Here is a 17,152-nt window from a genome sequence, read left to right on the forward strand (position 1 = left end):
GGTGTGACATCTTGGATCTGTTTTAGGTACTGGTAACATTATACAAGGTCCTGGAGTTTGGGCCTGCTATCCTAATCCTTAACATTCTAGAGAGTTTTATAACCAGAAATAATCACCTAAATTTATTTTGGCAATGTATAAAGAGCTTAATTTTTCTGTTTCTCAGAGTTCACGGGATGCCATGGTCTGAAAGAATCCCCATACATATGTAGGAAATAATAAGATATGACTCTAACAAATCAAGATTTATTTATTTGACAATTTGGTAAAATAACACAAAAAGTGTTTGAGACAAATTCACTTAAGCAGGGGAGGGAAATAATCACTTTATTGTTTTAAATACATTTTGGTAATATCTTTTACTGTTTTACATAAGTTTTTGTTGATATCTTTGCTCTCAGTGGAAAGAGTGCCAGGCCCAGGGTTCAGGAAGACCTGAGTTCAAATCAGAACCATATTATATGACCCTGGGCAAGTCACTTATCTTCTATCTGGCTTAGTTTCCTCATCTATAAAACAAGGATAATAATATCACCTACTTTCCCAGGTTGTTATAAGGAGCAAATGAGATGATAAGTGTAAAGTGCTTAGTCTAATGCCTGACACATAGTAAACACTATATAAATGTAATTTATTTTAATATCACCTTAATATAGTTTTGTACTATATCTCTTTCCCAACCTCTTCCAGAGAGCTGTCTCTCACAATAAAGAATCTTAAAAGAGGAAGAAAAAAACAAAGGTTTAGCAAAACTAAGGTAATGAAAAAGTGTTTTGTTATGCTCCATTTCATACCCATGGTCCTCCATCTCTGCAAAGAGGAATTGTCTTCTCATATCTCTTTTTGGGGGTCCAGCTTGATCATTACAAATTTGCGGCATTTGAGTTTGATGGTTTTGTTGTTATTCTTTTCCTCTACATGGTGGTAGATAGTGTATATATTGTTCACTAGTTCTGCTTACTTTACTTTGCATCACTTCATATAAGTCTTTCCATGCTTCTCTACATTCCTCATGTTGATGTTTCTTAGAGAACAGTGATATTCCATTATCTATGTCACAACATAATGTGTTTGCATATTGTTGACAGGCATTAACTTTGTAAAATGGAACAAACAAAATTAAGTAATACTGATATTTTTATTATATTAGCTCAGCCTATCCATGATCAATTAATATTTCTTCAATTATTTAGACCTATATATATTTTTTAAGTAGTGTTTTATTATTGTGTTCATATAGAATCTGTGCACTTCTTGCTGGGCAGATTCACATGTGTAATATTTCCAGTTATTTAATATGACATTTCTTTTTTATCACTGCTTGCTGGATTTTCTTGATAATACACAGAAATAATGATTTATGTGGGTTTATTTTATATTCTGCACCTTTTCTGTATTTATTTTGTTGTTGTGAATTCTCTAGGGTTCTCTAAGTAAACCATAATATCATTTGCAAAAAGTGTTAATTGTGTTTCTTCTTTGCCTGTGCTTATTCTTTTAATTTCTTTTGTTATTGCTAACATTTTTAGCATGAATTGAGTAGTAATGATGATAATGGAAACATTGATCTTACTGGAAAGAACCCTAGTTTATCCTTTTATACAAATGATGCTAATACTTTGTTTTATATAGATATATTAACCATATTAAGGAAAATATCATTTATTTCTATACTTCCTAGAGTTTTTAATAGGAATGTGTGTGAAATTTTGTCAAAAAGCTTTTCTTCTGCTTTTATTAATAGATTCATATGATTTTTGTTTTCATATTTACATGGTCAATTATATTTATAATTTTTTCTAATACTTTTTTCTTTGCTTTTTGGAGGGCAATTGGGGTTAAGTGACCTGCTCAAGGTCACATGGCCAGCAAGTGTTAAGTGTCCTAGGCCAGATCCAAACCCAGGTCCTCCTGACTCCGGGCCAGTGCTCTATTCACTGCACCACCCAGCCACCCCAATTTTTTCTAATATTAAACAAGCTTTTCATTCCTACTCTAAATCTACTCTGAGGATAGAATATAATCTTTGTGATATATTACTTAAGTTTCTTTGTTAATATTTTATTTAAAATATTTCTTTTATCTTTCTATCCCAGGCCCCATCTAGAGCAGAAACTGTCACCACTGCAGAGATGTTGATGACCAGGAAGAACCAAATTGCCAACTATGAACTCCTTTTTAAGGAGGGAGTAATGGTAGCCAAGAAGGATGTTCACATGCCAAAACATCCTGAGCCGGCAGACAAGAATGTGCCCAATCTCCATGTCATAAAGGCCATGCAGTCTCTAAAGTCTCATGGCTATGTTAAGGAGCAGTTTGCATGGAGGCATTCCTACTGTTACCTCACCAATGAGGGCATTCAGTACCTTCGGGATTACCTTCACCTTCCCCCTGAGATTGTGTCTGCCATGCTTTGCAGAAGTCATTCTGAGACAGGAAGGCCAAGGCCCAAAGATCTGGAGGGTGAGGGACCTGCCGGACTTACTTGGGGGTGAAACTGACAGACACATACAGATGAAGTGCTGCTTCTCCTGGTGCTGACAAGAAGGCTGGGTCTGAGTCAGCAACAGAATTCCAATTTAGAGGTGGATTTGGTCGTGGACATGGTCAACCTCCTCAATAAAAACTGTAGAGATATATTTCATATTGAATAAAATTTGGGAAAAAATTGTTTCTTTTAATGTCTGCTAACTCTGTTTTCTATAGTTTTCTTTCTTTGTTTTTACCGTTCCTGATTTAGGCCATCAAGAACATATATAGTTCATAGGAGCAATTGGTTAGGACCCATTCTTTTCAACATTTTCCAAACAGTTTATCTTGTATTAAAATTGTTTTTTGGAAATAATTTATATAATTTAATACATCTGCCCCCCCAACCCATCTTTGGTAATTCATTTATGGCTTGTTCATTTTTTTTTTAAGATGGTATTACTTATATATGCTATTTTCTGTTCTGTTAACATGGACCATATATCTTTTCGTAAAAATTTATCCATTTCATTTAGATTTCAGTTTTATTATGATATGATTTGACAAAATAACTCCTAATAATTTTTTTCTTCATTATTTGTGATTTCACATTTTTATTTTTGATACTGGTAATTCATTTTTCTTTTTTCTGGTTTTAATCACATGCTAATGGCTTGTTTGTTTTATTTTCTTTTTCAAACAGCCACTCCTAGTTTTATTTGTTAATTCATTTTCTTAAAAATATTTTATTACTCTCTCTTTTTATTTTCTAGTTTTCTGTTTTGATGTTTCATTGTAGACTTTTAATTTATTGGTTTCCTAGCTTATTTCTGTTAGTTGCATGCCCTAACCGTTGATCTACTTCCTTTTTTTTTTTTTTGAGTGGAAGGCAAGGCAGTTGGGATTAAAGGGACTTGCCCAAAGGTCACACAGCTAGTAAGTGTATCAAGTGTCTGAGACCAGATTTGAACTCCAGGATCAGCACTCTATTCATTGCGTCACCTAGCTGCACAGCTCTTTTTATTTATTAATGAAAGCGTTTAGAGATAGGCATTTCCCCCTAAGTATTTTGTTGACTATATTCCCAAAATTTTGGCATGCTGTATCATTTTTAATTATCTTTAAATAAATTATTGATGATTGCTCTCATTTGTTCTTTGACTTACCTATTCTTTGGGATTAAGTTATTCATTTCTAATTATTTTTAATCTTTGATTCAGAGGCCCTTTATTGAATATTATTTTATTGCATTGTGGTTGGTTAAAAAGAAACATTTATGACTTCTGAACTCCTGCATCTGATTGTGAGGACATTTATACTCCAATACATGGTCAACATTTAAGGTGCCATTTATAGCTGATACATATATATATATATATATATATATATATATATATATATGTGTGTGTGTGTGTGTGTATTACACTGTATTGTATTATATTAAATTATTATATACCACATATAATATGCATGCATGTGTGTTTGGGGGGGGATGTCCTTTCTATTGCCACTCATTATTCTGCAAAGATTGTTAACATAGATCCTTATTTTCGGAAATATGTTCCATATTTTCTGATGCATTAAATTAGCCATATTAATTATTAGGTGATTCTGACTGTAGCTCCTCAGCTCTTGAATTCTTTCCTTCTGGCTGCTTGCAGTTTGCTGTTGTTCCCCCTCCTTCCTCCTCTAAAAGAGGATCTCTGAGTTTTGGCTATAATATTCTTAGGAATTTTCATTTGAGAGGCTTCTTTGAGGACAAATAGACTCTTTCAATTTCTACTTCGCCTACTGGTCCTAGGAAATCTGGGCAGTTTTCTGATTTCTTGTAATATCATGTCTACACTCCTTATTGTCTATGACTTTGAGATACTCCGATTTTTTTTCAAGTCAGTTGTTTTTGTTATGATATACTTTACTTTACATTATAATTTTCAGGAAATTATTTTCTTGGGTAAGATTTTATATCTCTTGTTTATGACTGAAAAGGCCTTATTACCATATAGATTTTAATGTTTGAAATACGTTCTTTTGTTTGTTCATTTTTCTTCTTAACTTTGAACTTTATATTAGGACTGAGATCTGAATACTTTTGGGCTTAGCTTCTGTCCTCTTAGATACTTCTGGTTCTTTGTTTTGTTATTTTAGGATCTTAGAGACAGTTCATTTAAGGGATAGGTTCCACCCTCCCCCTTTGACCCCCTTGCTAGTTCAAGGATCTGTATGGTCCTCTTCCTTTCCCTTTGCTTCCTGCCTTCATGCCCAGACTCAGCCTTGTCCTCTTGGCTAATCCCTATAACCAGTGTTTACAGACCTATTTAATTTGTTTCCTTAAACCAACCAGACTGGAAAAAAAATCACTCACTATGATTTTATTTAAGATTTTCCAGGATTTTGTTGTTATTCTGGCTGTGCAGTTGTTTCAGTCATTTCTAACTCTTTCTGAGCCCATCTGTAGTATTCTTGGCAAAAATACTAGACTGGTTTGCCATTTCCTTCTCCAGGTCATTTTATAAATGAGGAAACTGAGACAAATATAGTTAAGTGACTTCCCCAGGGTTACATATCTAGTAAATATCTGAGACCAGATTTGAATTTAGGTCTTCCTGACTCCAAGCCCAGTGCTCTATTCACTGTGCCACCTAGAAATCATAATTTAGTCTTGTGTAATTTCTCGATAATTAGGGAGGAAGTATGGCAAAGAAGCTGGTTTTTACTTCTTCCTACTGCTTCACCATCTTAAAACTGTACCACAAAATACAGACTTTCAAACATAATATTAAAATGTAATCCACATTTTAACATTTGACAGAATGCAGAAAAAATGTAGCATGCTATTTTTCTTATTGTCTGCTTTTGTTTTTTTTAAAGAACATATCCATACAGCCTGATTTTTAACATTATGTCACACATTCTTCAAAATCATCCAATATATCTTGAAAGATATGATTACTGAAGAAATCTTGTTCAATAACACTGATCATAAACATCAAACAAGGCATAAAAGAGAGAACTTCAGTTTCAGCAAAGGTATATACCATGAATAGGACAGAGGAAATACAAAATGAAGCCCAGGTTGAAGAGAGATTCCCTGTGGATGGTCCTTTAGAATAGGGGTGGCAAATTTGATGCTAAGAACCACATACTTCCCAGGTGTGAAGGAACTAAATTAAAATTGGGAATTGGGAAATGTTTAACAAAGTAAATAAAAAAATATAATAAAATGTAGGTAATGTTAATTTGTGGCTTTCTAAGTCAATATGTGGTGTTCATGAACTTATTTCTATTTGAGTTTGGCAACACTACTATAGAAGCCCCTGTTTGTGGATGACATAATGCTATTTGTAACAAACTCAGAATTCTGCAAAGCCTCTTGAAAGAGATTTGTCATTTCTCATAGCAGGTTGACGACCATCTGTTCAGGGAAAGCCCTGATGAATAAAGTTTCTATTACCCAAAATGTAACATGAATTTGATGCAAAACCCAGAGAGTTTATGTTCTATATACTTATTATACATACATGTATTCTATATCTACATATATTTTGATGCATATAACACGTATACAAACACATACACATGTGTCTACTTGTCGATACCAAATGCACACATGTATACATACACACTTAACTATATGGTATTTGATACAGGCAAAAAGAGAAGTACAGATAGTGAGCTGGGACAAATGTTGAAAAGCATGAGGAAAATATTCTGAATTGTGTTTAATAGGTTGAAAAATCTCCTTTAATGACCCAAACACTTCCAATGAAAGCAATACAATTATTCTAAGAGTGTTTTTTATAGCAGTTAACCAATGAAAGCAACACCAGTATTCTAAGAGTATTTCTTCATGCCTGTAAACCAGTGACTTAAAAATTAAAAATTAGTATCTCAATGCATGTGGCAGACTGGATATACCATCATCTCTGGAGTCAGGAGGACTTTAATTCACATCTAGCCTTGGACACATGACACCTACTAGCTGGGTGAGTCTAGGCAAGTCACTTAACCCTGGTTGCATTGCAAAAACAAATGAATCTCAGAGTAAGTTAAAGGTGAACAGTGGATATGAGAAAGCTATAATCTATAACCAATGAGGACCTCCAAATAACAGGAGTTAAAAAAAATGTCATTATGGAATTATGCGATAAGTAGAGAAGACAGGCCAATCACACATTAAAAGCTAAGGATGACAGGTGGCAGCCAGAGCATTCCATTTAGTAACTTTGCTACATCAGGAGAAGTCAAGAAAGACCTCTATGGCTAGAAAACCTCTGTGCTGATCTTATTGATGGACATCAATAAGATTTATAGGATCATAGTTCTAGCACTGAAACAGACCTGAGAGGCCCTCTCTTCCAATTTAGTTGGCCCTCTAGTTCATTTTACCAGCAAAAAAACTAAGGCACAGTTGGCTAGGTGGTGCAATGAATAGAGTACCAGCCCTGGAATCAGGAGGACCTGAGTTCAAATGTGGCCTCAGCCACTTAACACAAAAAACTAGCCGTGTGATCTTGGGCAAGTCACTTAACCCCAAATTGCCCTACCTTCCCTACTGCAAAAGAAAAAAGCAAAAAAAAAAAAAGAATCTAAGAAGTTAAATGACTTAAAAAAAAGAAACTAAGGAAGTTAAATGACTTATCAAAGGTCACATATATAGAAAATATGAGAGATAAAATTTAAGCCCAAGTGGACTGATTCCAAAGCCAGTCTTCTTTCCTCTACCATATTGCCATCTCGATTGAGTGTTCTAGGATGGTCAGGTTAGAAATGAATTCCCATCTCCATCACTGGAGGAAACTGCTATATTGAAGAGACCACATAAGAAAGGTGTTTCTGTCTCCCCATATCTTATAGAGGCAAAAGTTTTTTCAAGTATGCTCTTAGTGACAGCTATTCAGTAAACATTAATTGTCTGCGCTTTGTGCCAAGCACCGTGCTAAGTAGTAGAGAGGATTTGAAAATCAACATTTTAACTTTTCTTTGACATTAGACAATAGAAGAAGGGAGGTATAGTGTGTCTCCCCCTCACTGAAATTTTCAAGTGTAATGGCCACTTATTTAATAAATTAAAGTAGTGATTCTTGTTAAAATATACAGTAGGTTAGATTAGGTCCCTTTTTAGGTGCCTTTCAATTCTGAGTCGGTGATCCTAGAAGAGATAGAGACTTCTGTCATTTTCTTTAAATTCTATGTAATTTGGGGGATTTTAGGTTGAGAAAAAAAGTTCTTTCATTCCAAATGTATTCTGGTAAACAAACATTTTTGTTTGTTTAATATCCCCATAAATGCTTGGAATCACTCCTCTCAATATTTTCTAACCATGCTACCCAGTGGGATATCCCATTAGAAGAAAACGAAGCAATGTGATTTCGTAAATCTTTTATTCTTGTGGATCAGTTTTAAATTTCTTTCACAAAGTAGTTTTTGATAGCACAAAATCCATTCAAACTATAATTACAATACATACTGTAACAAGTCAGATAATTTTCTCCCCACTCCAACAATAGAGGATTTATAAGGATTCTTAAAAAAACTAATGAAGATACAATCACCTTGACTACTTTTAATATAAATTTTTTCTTCTCAAGAACTTATAATTATTAGGTAATTCACTTTCTCCTTTTTTTTCTTATTTTAGGAACATATATTCTCCATAGCTATAATTTTCTCTCCTTCCTTTTCCTGCCCTACCACCCTTACCAAATCCACATTTTACCCACCCTACAAAGTCCATTACAAATCCTATATTCACCATGTCACCTTCCCCAAGCCACATTGATTTCAGTATTTTTAAAGCTGTGGTTCAGTTAGAATCATCAAATTTTTGAGCTGGAAAAGAATTTAGATATCAGCTGTTTCAACCCTCTTATTTAAAAAGTAAAGATTCTTACAGGTAGATAGATCCTAAATGCCATGGCCTGCTAAAATAGCTATTTAATAACAGTCAAGATAGAGACTAGGTCTCCCAAATTCTCATTTCCTCAGTCCTTTAAAGGACTAATTATATTAGGAAGCTAAATTATGTCATGGATGCAATGCTTGATTTGGAGTCATGAAAGCCTGAGTTCAAGTATTTCCTCATGTATTTCTAGCTCTGTGAAACTAGTCAAGTTGATTAACCTCCCTCAGTCTTATTTGTAGAATAAGGATAATTAACAGTACCTGCCTCACACACTTGTGTGGTGAATATGAGATAAAGTATGTAAAAGCATTTTGAATGCCTTGAAGCACTGATCTAGTTTGATCTAGTAATCTAGCCTGGGAAACATTCATTTTGTACAAATAAATTATTAACTTTTTAAAGGTGCTGAACCAAGATGGCAGGGGCTCTCCTAAACTCTCCCAAAAGTCCCTTGACAGACCTTCAAATATTGCCTCAAAACAAATTTTGTAGCAGCAGAACCCAGAAAATGTCAGTGAAAGAATTCCCAAGTCCAAGACAGCTTAGAAGGTCTACAGGAAAGGTCTGTTGCACCAGTGTGAGAATGAAGTTCAGTCCTCCACAAGCCCTGCCAGAACACATCAGGTCCCAGCAAACCAGGACCAGGCCTTGGAGGTGACTCGATCAGTGGAGACAATAGAGGTTTCTGGATCCTCAGCCCACAGACAGTAAGGAAGTCAAACAACTAGTCAGAAGGAGATTACAGGGCGGCACTAGGGGCAAGAATCTGTTGCATTGCCCATACATGGATCTGGGTCACAATAGTGGCTCTCAGCCTCAGTTCAAGAAGGAGCACTGGCACACCAGAGCTCGGGGCTGTTCCAGGGTGGAACTTGTGGTCACTCACAGAGCAGTGCATAGTAAAGGAGAATATTAAACACACATCTCCCTAGATCATACCATTTTGGAAGAACTGAAAACTTATATGTCCCCAGAATTACCTCTGAAAACAACTACATCAAAAATCTAAAGTGTGGAATGGTGCCCCCTCCACTCCAGAAGCAGAACCCCATTTTAACATAAAATTGAAAGTCAAGAAAAAGTCTGGAAAAGGAATAAGCAGTAGAAAATGATCTTGATTATAGAAGGTTACTATGGTAACAAGGAAGCTCAAAACACAAACTCAGAAGACAAAAACAAAGTCAAAACTCCTATCTCCAAAGCCTCAAAGAAAAATATGAATTGGCCCTAAGCTATGGAACAGCTCAAAAAGGATTTTTTTTTAAATCAAGTAAGAAGTACAGGAAAATTTTGGGAGAGAAATGAGAGTGTTGCAAGAAAATCATGAAAAAAGAGTCAACACCCAGGTAAAGGAGGCTCACACACGTGCCCACACACACACACACAATACTGAAGAAGACTACACTTTTTTTTTTTAAAGCAATCGGGGTTAAGTAACTTGCTCAAGGTTACACAGCCAGTTATTTCTGGGTGTGCTGCTGAGTATCTGAGCCCGGATTTGATCCAGGTCATCCCGACACTGGGGCCGGTGCTCTTACTTGCTGAGCCACCTGGCCGCCCCTAAGCAATTGGGGTTAAGTAACTTGCTCAAGGTTACACGGCCAGGTGTTTCTGGGTGGGTGCTAAGTGTCTGAGCCCAGGATCCGATCTCGAGATCATTCCAACACTGGAGCCTGGTGCTCTTACTCACTGTGCTACCTGGCCTCCCCTAAAGACTACACTTTAAAAGACAGAATAAGGCCCCATTGATTCCTGTTGCTGTTTGAGGGTCATTGTAGTTGGCTATTACTGGAGCCTCTGAACAGGCACTGGGGACAGAGTCTGCTGGCACTCTTCATGTTTGCCTGCTGTTGTCACTGAAGATGAGTGCCCAGTCTACCTTGTGTAGACCCTGTGGAGACTGCCTGCACTCTTTGATATAGCAACTGGTCTCCCTTTCAATCAGGTATATTTGAAAGGATGTTAGACAGTGTGGAGGTAGATTTCCCCTCCCCACTCCTTCTTGGTGCTTGACCCCTGGAATAATTTATGAACAGTAGAGAACTTTTTATTTAAATAATATGTATTTGATATAAAATTTATAGATAGTTATACTTAAATTTTTAAAATGCCAAAATAAATTGTGCAAAGATTTGTAGTTTTGTAGTATTGTCCTGGAGAAATGAGTTTGTATTCTGGGAATACTATCTATCTCCAGCATAGTTCAGCCTAAAAAGCATATGGGTACTTTGGCTCTCTCTTTTTAATTTAAATAGAAATAAATAAGCCTAGTTTTAATGAATAAATCTTCTGAAGAAAGAATAAACAGTGTGAAAAGGAATAGAATGAGTTCTTCTATATCAGACTGTACTTAAAATGCTGATCCCTGAAGCATGCTTTGAATATACTGTCTGTAGTAACAATGGTCTGTGAAGGGCAGATTAAAGCCTTTGTCTCTACTTACAGTTGCAATGCTGCAAGAATCAAGAATGCCTTTAGAAGGAATTTTCTTCACCTCATTACATCATGTGGAAAGAAAGGAGTGTTGGATTGGGTGGATCTGTTAATGAGAGTCAAGGAGTCAGGATGGACAGCTCTGCATAAAAGCATTTTTTATGGACATAGTGATTGTGTTTGGTCACTCTTGAAGCATGGTGTTAGTTTGTATATACAGGATAAAGAAGGTTTATCAGTTTTGGGTCTTGTAATAAAGTACATGTAGTATTTAAGAATACTGATCCTACAGATGTCTACACTTGGGAAAATAACATAAATTTTACCCTTGGTCATGGAAACCTAAATAGTAAGCATCATCATGGACTGGTGAATCTGTTTTCCAGAACTGGAATTTATATCAAGCTGGTGGTACTTTGTACATTTCATTCAGTTTTTCTGTGTCAAGGAAAGTTTACTCCTGTGGTCATGGGCAAGGAGAATGCTTAGGCTTGGTCCCTAGGCTGGTAGAAGTACTAATTGGTCATAACCAGTTCCAAGTGGCAGTCACTAAGGATCATACTGTTTTTTAACTGAAGAGGGAGGTATTTATACATTCAGTCTAAATAATTTTCATAAATTGTGTATTATTCCTCCACCATCTAGATGTAGTATACCGAGACAGATTTAGGCAAAAAATCTGAAAGAGAGAACAATTATTGGAGTGGCTACATGCAGGTTCCATACAGTGCTGTGGACTAAAGAAGCTGTTTACTCTATGGGAATAAATAGCGGACAGCTAGGTCCCAGTGGAGAAAAGTGTATAATGGCTCCCAGGCAAGTCTCAGTTCTGCATCATAAAGATGGCACTGTGTCCCTGGTTGCTGCAAGTGATGTTGCCACAGTATGTGTTACAAAGAAAGGAGACATTTATTTATTTGAAGATTAGGAGTGCAAGAAGATGACTTTAAAGCAACAACTTGAAAAATATTCTTGTGTCTGGGAAACATAGGGAATACAAGGTTGATTGTCAGCATCTGAAAGAAAATATGCTTTAAATAGAAATGAAATGCTATTTATTACCCAAGATGGTGAAGGATTTACAATGAAATGACTTGAAGAAGAAAAAAAAAGAATACCAAAAAGAAAGGAGATATATCAAACCTCCATAATTCCTCATCAGATGTATCTTGTGTCTATGACATAAGTAGTGTGTATGAGAGGAGTCAGCTCACAAAACTTAATTTTGGCCACAGAGTTGTCAGTATTAGCATGGAACCAAGCAGAAGTAACTTTACAGTTTTGCAGTCTGACCATAAGACAAGTCTTTATGAAATTCCAATTATGTCATCATCATCATTTGCAGAAGATTTTGGCCCATTGTTAGAGGAAACAGATGAGATAGACAGTACTCTTGACGTGACATTTCAGATTGGCAATAAAACTTTACTTGTTCACAAGTATATTTTGGCTATGTGATGAGAGTTTTTCAGGAAGTTATTAATTTCACATGGTATTTCTGTCAATTGTCCAGATGTTTATCACAAAGAAGAAAATATAGTGGCAAGCACAGAAGTAGTTCACACCTTGTTTCAGCTATTGAATTAATACCTTGTTTCAATTCAAATTTCTTTTGAGCCTTGTATCAAGTGTGTTAAGAAACAGAACATGTGGGGGTGGTTAGGTGGTGAAGTGAATAGAGCACCAGCACTGGAGTCAGGAGGACCTGAGTTCAAATGCAGACCTCAGACACTTAACACAAAACTAACCATGTGACCTTGGGCAAGTCACTTAACCCCAATGGCCCTCCAAAAAAGCGAAAAAAGAAAAAGAAACAGAACATGGGAACCACACAACTTGTGAATCCTAGAATTTGTGAACTCCTGTGAAGAAGCTAATGACTGTATAAGGAGAGCCCCAGGGCTAGAGACAGAAAAACTGAGAAGAGGACTCTTGTGTGGCAGAGTCAAGAAGGGGAAAACTTGTGGTATCCCAGCACTCTGTTTGTCTGCTCTGTCTGTGTTGATGTTTGTGATTCTTTGTACAGAAGCCCTGAGACCTTACTGAAAGCCCTGAAAGAGGATTTTCTGGTTGTATGTTTACCAAAGTCCTGGAAGAGGGTTTTGGAGGTCCTGGGACTTTACTGATAATTTGTGCTGACCTCTTGTTTGCGGGTCTGTATTGACTTCTATGTTGATGATTTGTTTTGAATTCTCAGACCTTGTTTGTGGGTCTGACTTGATTTCACAGGCAGAAAGTGAATTGATGATGGTGCCAGAAATGTATATAAATATTATTGTGGCTCTGTCAAACTTTTGTCTTCCCAGAAACAGGAACTGTGGCCTTGAGGTGGACTGGACACTGTGAACTTCAGAAGGAAATAGAAACTAGACAAAGAATTGGACAAGGAGCTGGACAAGGAACTGAGAGCTGCCTGCCTTTGAACCCAGGTGACAGTTGGAACTGGGACTATGGAAGAAGAATCACGGAAGCTGAGACCCAGCTTAGAGTTAAGCTTGGATACTGTGTTCTGACTGAGAAGATTATGATTTTCTGTGACCTAGGGGAGGAGAACTTTGACTTTTGTACTTTGTGATAGAATTAAGGATTTTGTGATCGACTAAATGAATGTACTTTGTTTAAAACTATGTGACCACTTTGGTGAAAACTATGTGGCCATTTTAGTGATAAGTTGTTGAGTTGTGATATGATGAATGTTGTATTTTGATTTTCTATGATAAATTGTAACATTGTGAATGCTGTTCCTTGATTTTCTATGAATGTCTTGCTCTGATTTATTATTGAATAAATAGAGAGTTTGCTATACTATGTAATCAGAACCTTGAAAGCTGTTCACAGCAGCAGTCCTCTGGAAAGTTGCTCATGCTTGGCTTTACAATGCTGTAGGTTGTGATCTCTTTGTAATAGAGATGATTCACACTGATTTGTTTGCTCACCTTCTACAATTCATCTACAATACAGATACTTGAGTTTGCAACTCATATCTATAAACCAAGAATTGTGTAGAAGCTAAAACCAGAAGAATATCAAGATACTCTAATATCCAATTTGGATGAAATGAGTTTCCATGAAGATATTAATCAGAAATCAGTACTGAAATTTATAGAGGTAATCAAGTCCACAGAGCCAATGAAAGACAAAAAATAATATGAAACCTTCTAAAGAGAGCAAAAATGTGGGTGAAGATGTGAATCCTGTAAAGATGTTGTAAAATGTTGCAAAAAAAAATTTGATATCAGCAGTTTGAGTAATAGACTGAGTGGAGTAAAATTTGAAAATAAAAAAAATCAATGTTTTTACAGCAGAAACTGGAAATAAAGCAAAATTAATTCATAAACAATATTAATTTCTTTGTGACATGACCATGAAGTTAGTGGATGGGAAAGAATTCCCCTGTCAAAGAAGTGTACTTTGTGCTAGGTTTGCATATATTTTTACACTAACTGAGTAGCTCAAGGATTGAAGCTTCTAGTTGTGCTGTTCTGGAAATGCCAAGTACATCCAAATACTACAAGTTATCTAGGATTTCCTTTTTAGTAATGAAGCCCCTTCAATAGAAGACTCAAAGTATAGAATTTCTTTGTAATGTTCTTTTGGTGGTGGATCACTTACTAATAATTGCATTGAAAGAAATCTGTGAAATAGCAATAACAAAAAACTTACTCTAAAGAATGCTGTTATGACATTGGAGTTTGCAGTAAAGTATAATACTGGACAATTGAAACTTGCTTGTTTATAGTTTATGGGGCTAAATATGACATCTTTCCTTGAAGCCAGGACACTGGATGTTTTAAGTGATGATATTTTAAAGGATCTTTCTGTGTTCTACAGAAAAATGATACCAGAAAAGGATAGAAGGGCAATAACTCCATATCAAGATGGTCCAGATATCAGCTACTTGGTGGCAGAAGATACTGATGTTTTTTTGAAAGGAGAAATTAATATGAAACACAATTACTGAAAAGTTTTCTTGAAAAAGGCCAAAACAAAAGTAAAAAAAGCCATAAATGCATTCAGACAGCTCTGGGAGTTATATTATTTCAGATATTATTCAGAGCTCACCTTCCACAGGAACAGAGATGTTGCAACATGGTTCAAATTGTAGCAGTGATGCTTTCAAGATTTCTATGACCTTGGTAAAGTTAGATAAAACCATATCTGCAGAATCTCTTCCAGAACTACTGACATTAGACTCTGAAGGTATCTATTCTGGAATAGGAATCCCTAGAGACTTGCAGTCTCCTGATTTCTCAACAGGAATTCATACAGATGAGTTTGAGGTGATGAAAATTAAAACATATTTTAATCATGCATACCTTGTACATTCTGGTGAATATGTAAAACAATATGAAGAATCACCAGCATTAAAATGCCTGTTCCACAGTCCATTCCCAGTAATTGAATCAGTTCTGCAAACTCTTCTAATTGGGTGATCAGCTCTTTCAGCCCTGTCAGTCCTGCTGCCATGGATCTTAGAACCATCATGGAAATGGAAAAACATATGCAAAAGTGTGGAACTATATCAAAATCAAACTCAAGCAAAACCACTTCTCATGGGATTAAATTTCCCCAGAAGCAAAGAAAAATGATTTCTATGGCTGCCAAAGAGGACAAGCTGGGAATGAATAGTGTGGAAACTATAATTATGACCACTCCCATATCTGTAACAGCCAACCCCTCCAAAAACAAAACAAAACAAAACAAAACAAAACAGGGAATGCCTGCACATCTCTCAATTCAACTTTATCCAAGTCATTCTGGGATCTCTAACGAAAGAAAAAAAATCTGGTACAAGTCACACTCCAAGACAGTTTGCATGAAAAAAATCTTAGGCATGCAAGTTTGGGCAGCTACGTTGTGCAGTAAATAGAGCACTGGCCCTGGAGTCAGGAGGATCTGAGTTCAAATCTGGCCCCAGACACTTAACACTTATTAGCCGTATGACCTTGGGCAAGTCACTTAACCCCAATTGCCCTGCCCTCCCCCCTCCAAAAAAAAGCAAAAACATAAAAATTAAAAAAAGAAATCTTAGATTTTTAAGCTTTAAAATCTGTAAGGTATTCAACACAAAGTAACCTAGAACTGGAAAGTGACCATACTTAAGATTTGTCATTGCTGGAGAGTCCCAATCCTCTCCCGTGAATGCTCCTGTCACTTTTGCAGCTATTGTGGAAGAAGAGCTCACCAAGAGGCAGCTCTTAACAAGATTCAAGAAAAACCATTGGTCCTGATCCAGGTTGAGGAATGTGCAATAAAAGAATCAATGATCCCCTATGAGACAACCCTCATGAACTTGTCATTGTTGAAAAAGTATCTTAGGGACCTGTTGCCATACCTATATGGAACAAGCATGGATACTAATCTATTACAGATTAGATTTGAATACTTCATACTCTTAATTTTTATAGCAGAAAATTGACTGAGGGAAAGAATTCTTATAACATCAACAGTTTATTTTTGAATAAGAGAATTTAATTTGCTCATAGCAGTGATTTTAAACAATGTATAATCCAAAGGAGATTTCAGAATTTTGTTTTTAGTGATTTTTCAAATGTTTCATAACCATTTAACCATGTTAAGTAGAATTATTTACTTCAAATTAAACATACAAGTAAGGGAAAAGATAAGTGATGAAAATATAAAAAGTGACACATTTAAAAAGCTACCCTCCATTTGAGAATTTGTGATTTAACAGTTGAGAAAAAATTGCCAAATGTTTTTTGGAATGCTTATTTTTACCATAAAATTGGTTTGTTTGAAACAGAGATGCTAATAATCACGTTTTCAATATACAATTAATGCCCGGAGTTTGATGATAGGCACATAGAGGGGTACATTAAGTTATGAATCTGACATTTTGGATACTAATTCCTCACCATAGCACCTGTTTTCCATGTAGTTGAGAATATTGTAGGTCCCCCCTGGAGTTGGTTATTGTTCACTGTAATCTTGCTGAAGAGAAGAACTCCTTAAAAAGCATATTTGGCTGAATGGAAAAAGAGGCACAAAAATCCAATGAAGAAAAGAATTCCTTAAAAAAATAGAGCAGCCAAATAGAAAAGGAAGTGCAAAAGCTCACTGAAGAAAATAATTCCTTAAAAATCATAATATGACAAATGGAAGCTAATAACTTCATGAAATATTAAGAAGCAATAAAACAAAATGAAAGAATTGAACAGTAGTAGGAAATGTGAAATATCTCATTTGGAAATACAACTAACCTGGAAAATGGATCCAAGAGAGATAATTAAGAATTTTTAGACTACCTGTAAGCCTTTATCAAAAAAAGAGCCTGGACATCATATTTCAAGAAATTATCAGGGAAAATTGCCCTGATTTTCTAGA

General features: G+C 35.8%; 2 pseudogenes; both read left to right on the forward strand.

The window, feature by feature from the left end:
• The first annotated feature begins 2,132 nt into the window (after positions 1–2,132).
• Positions 2,133–2,635, forward strand: LOC138150884 (small ribosomal subunit protein eS10-like; annotated as a pseudogene).
• Positions 2,636–10,698: 8,063 nt separating this feature from the next.
• LOC138151202 (inhibitor of Bruton tyrosine kinase-like) lies at positions 10,699–16,168 on the forward strand (annotated as a pseudogene).
• Positions 16,169–17,152: the final 984 nt, after the last annotated feature.

Source organism: Petaurus breviceps, unplaced genomic scaffold, assembly GCF_028583685.1.
Source record: "Petaurus breviceps papuanus isolate PSGF00001 unplaced genomic scaffold, PetGlider_PUasm1.0 90895, whole genome shotgun sequence".
Taxonomy (NCBI): Eukaryota; Metazoa; Chordata; class Mammalia; order Diprotodontia; family Petauridae; genus Petaurus; species Petaurus breviceps.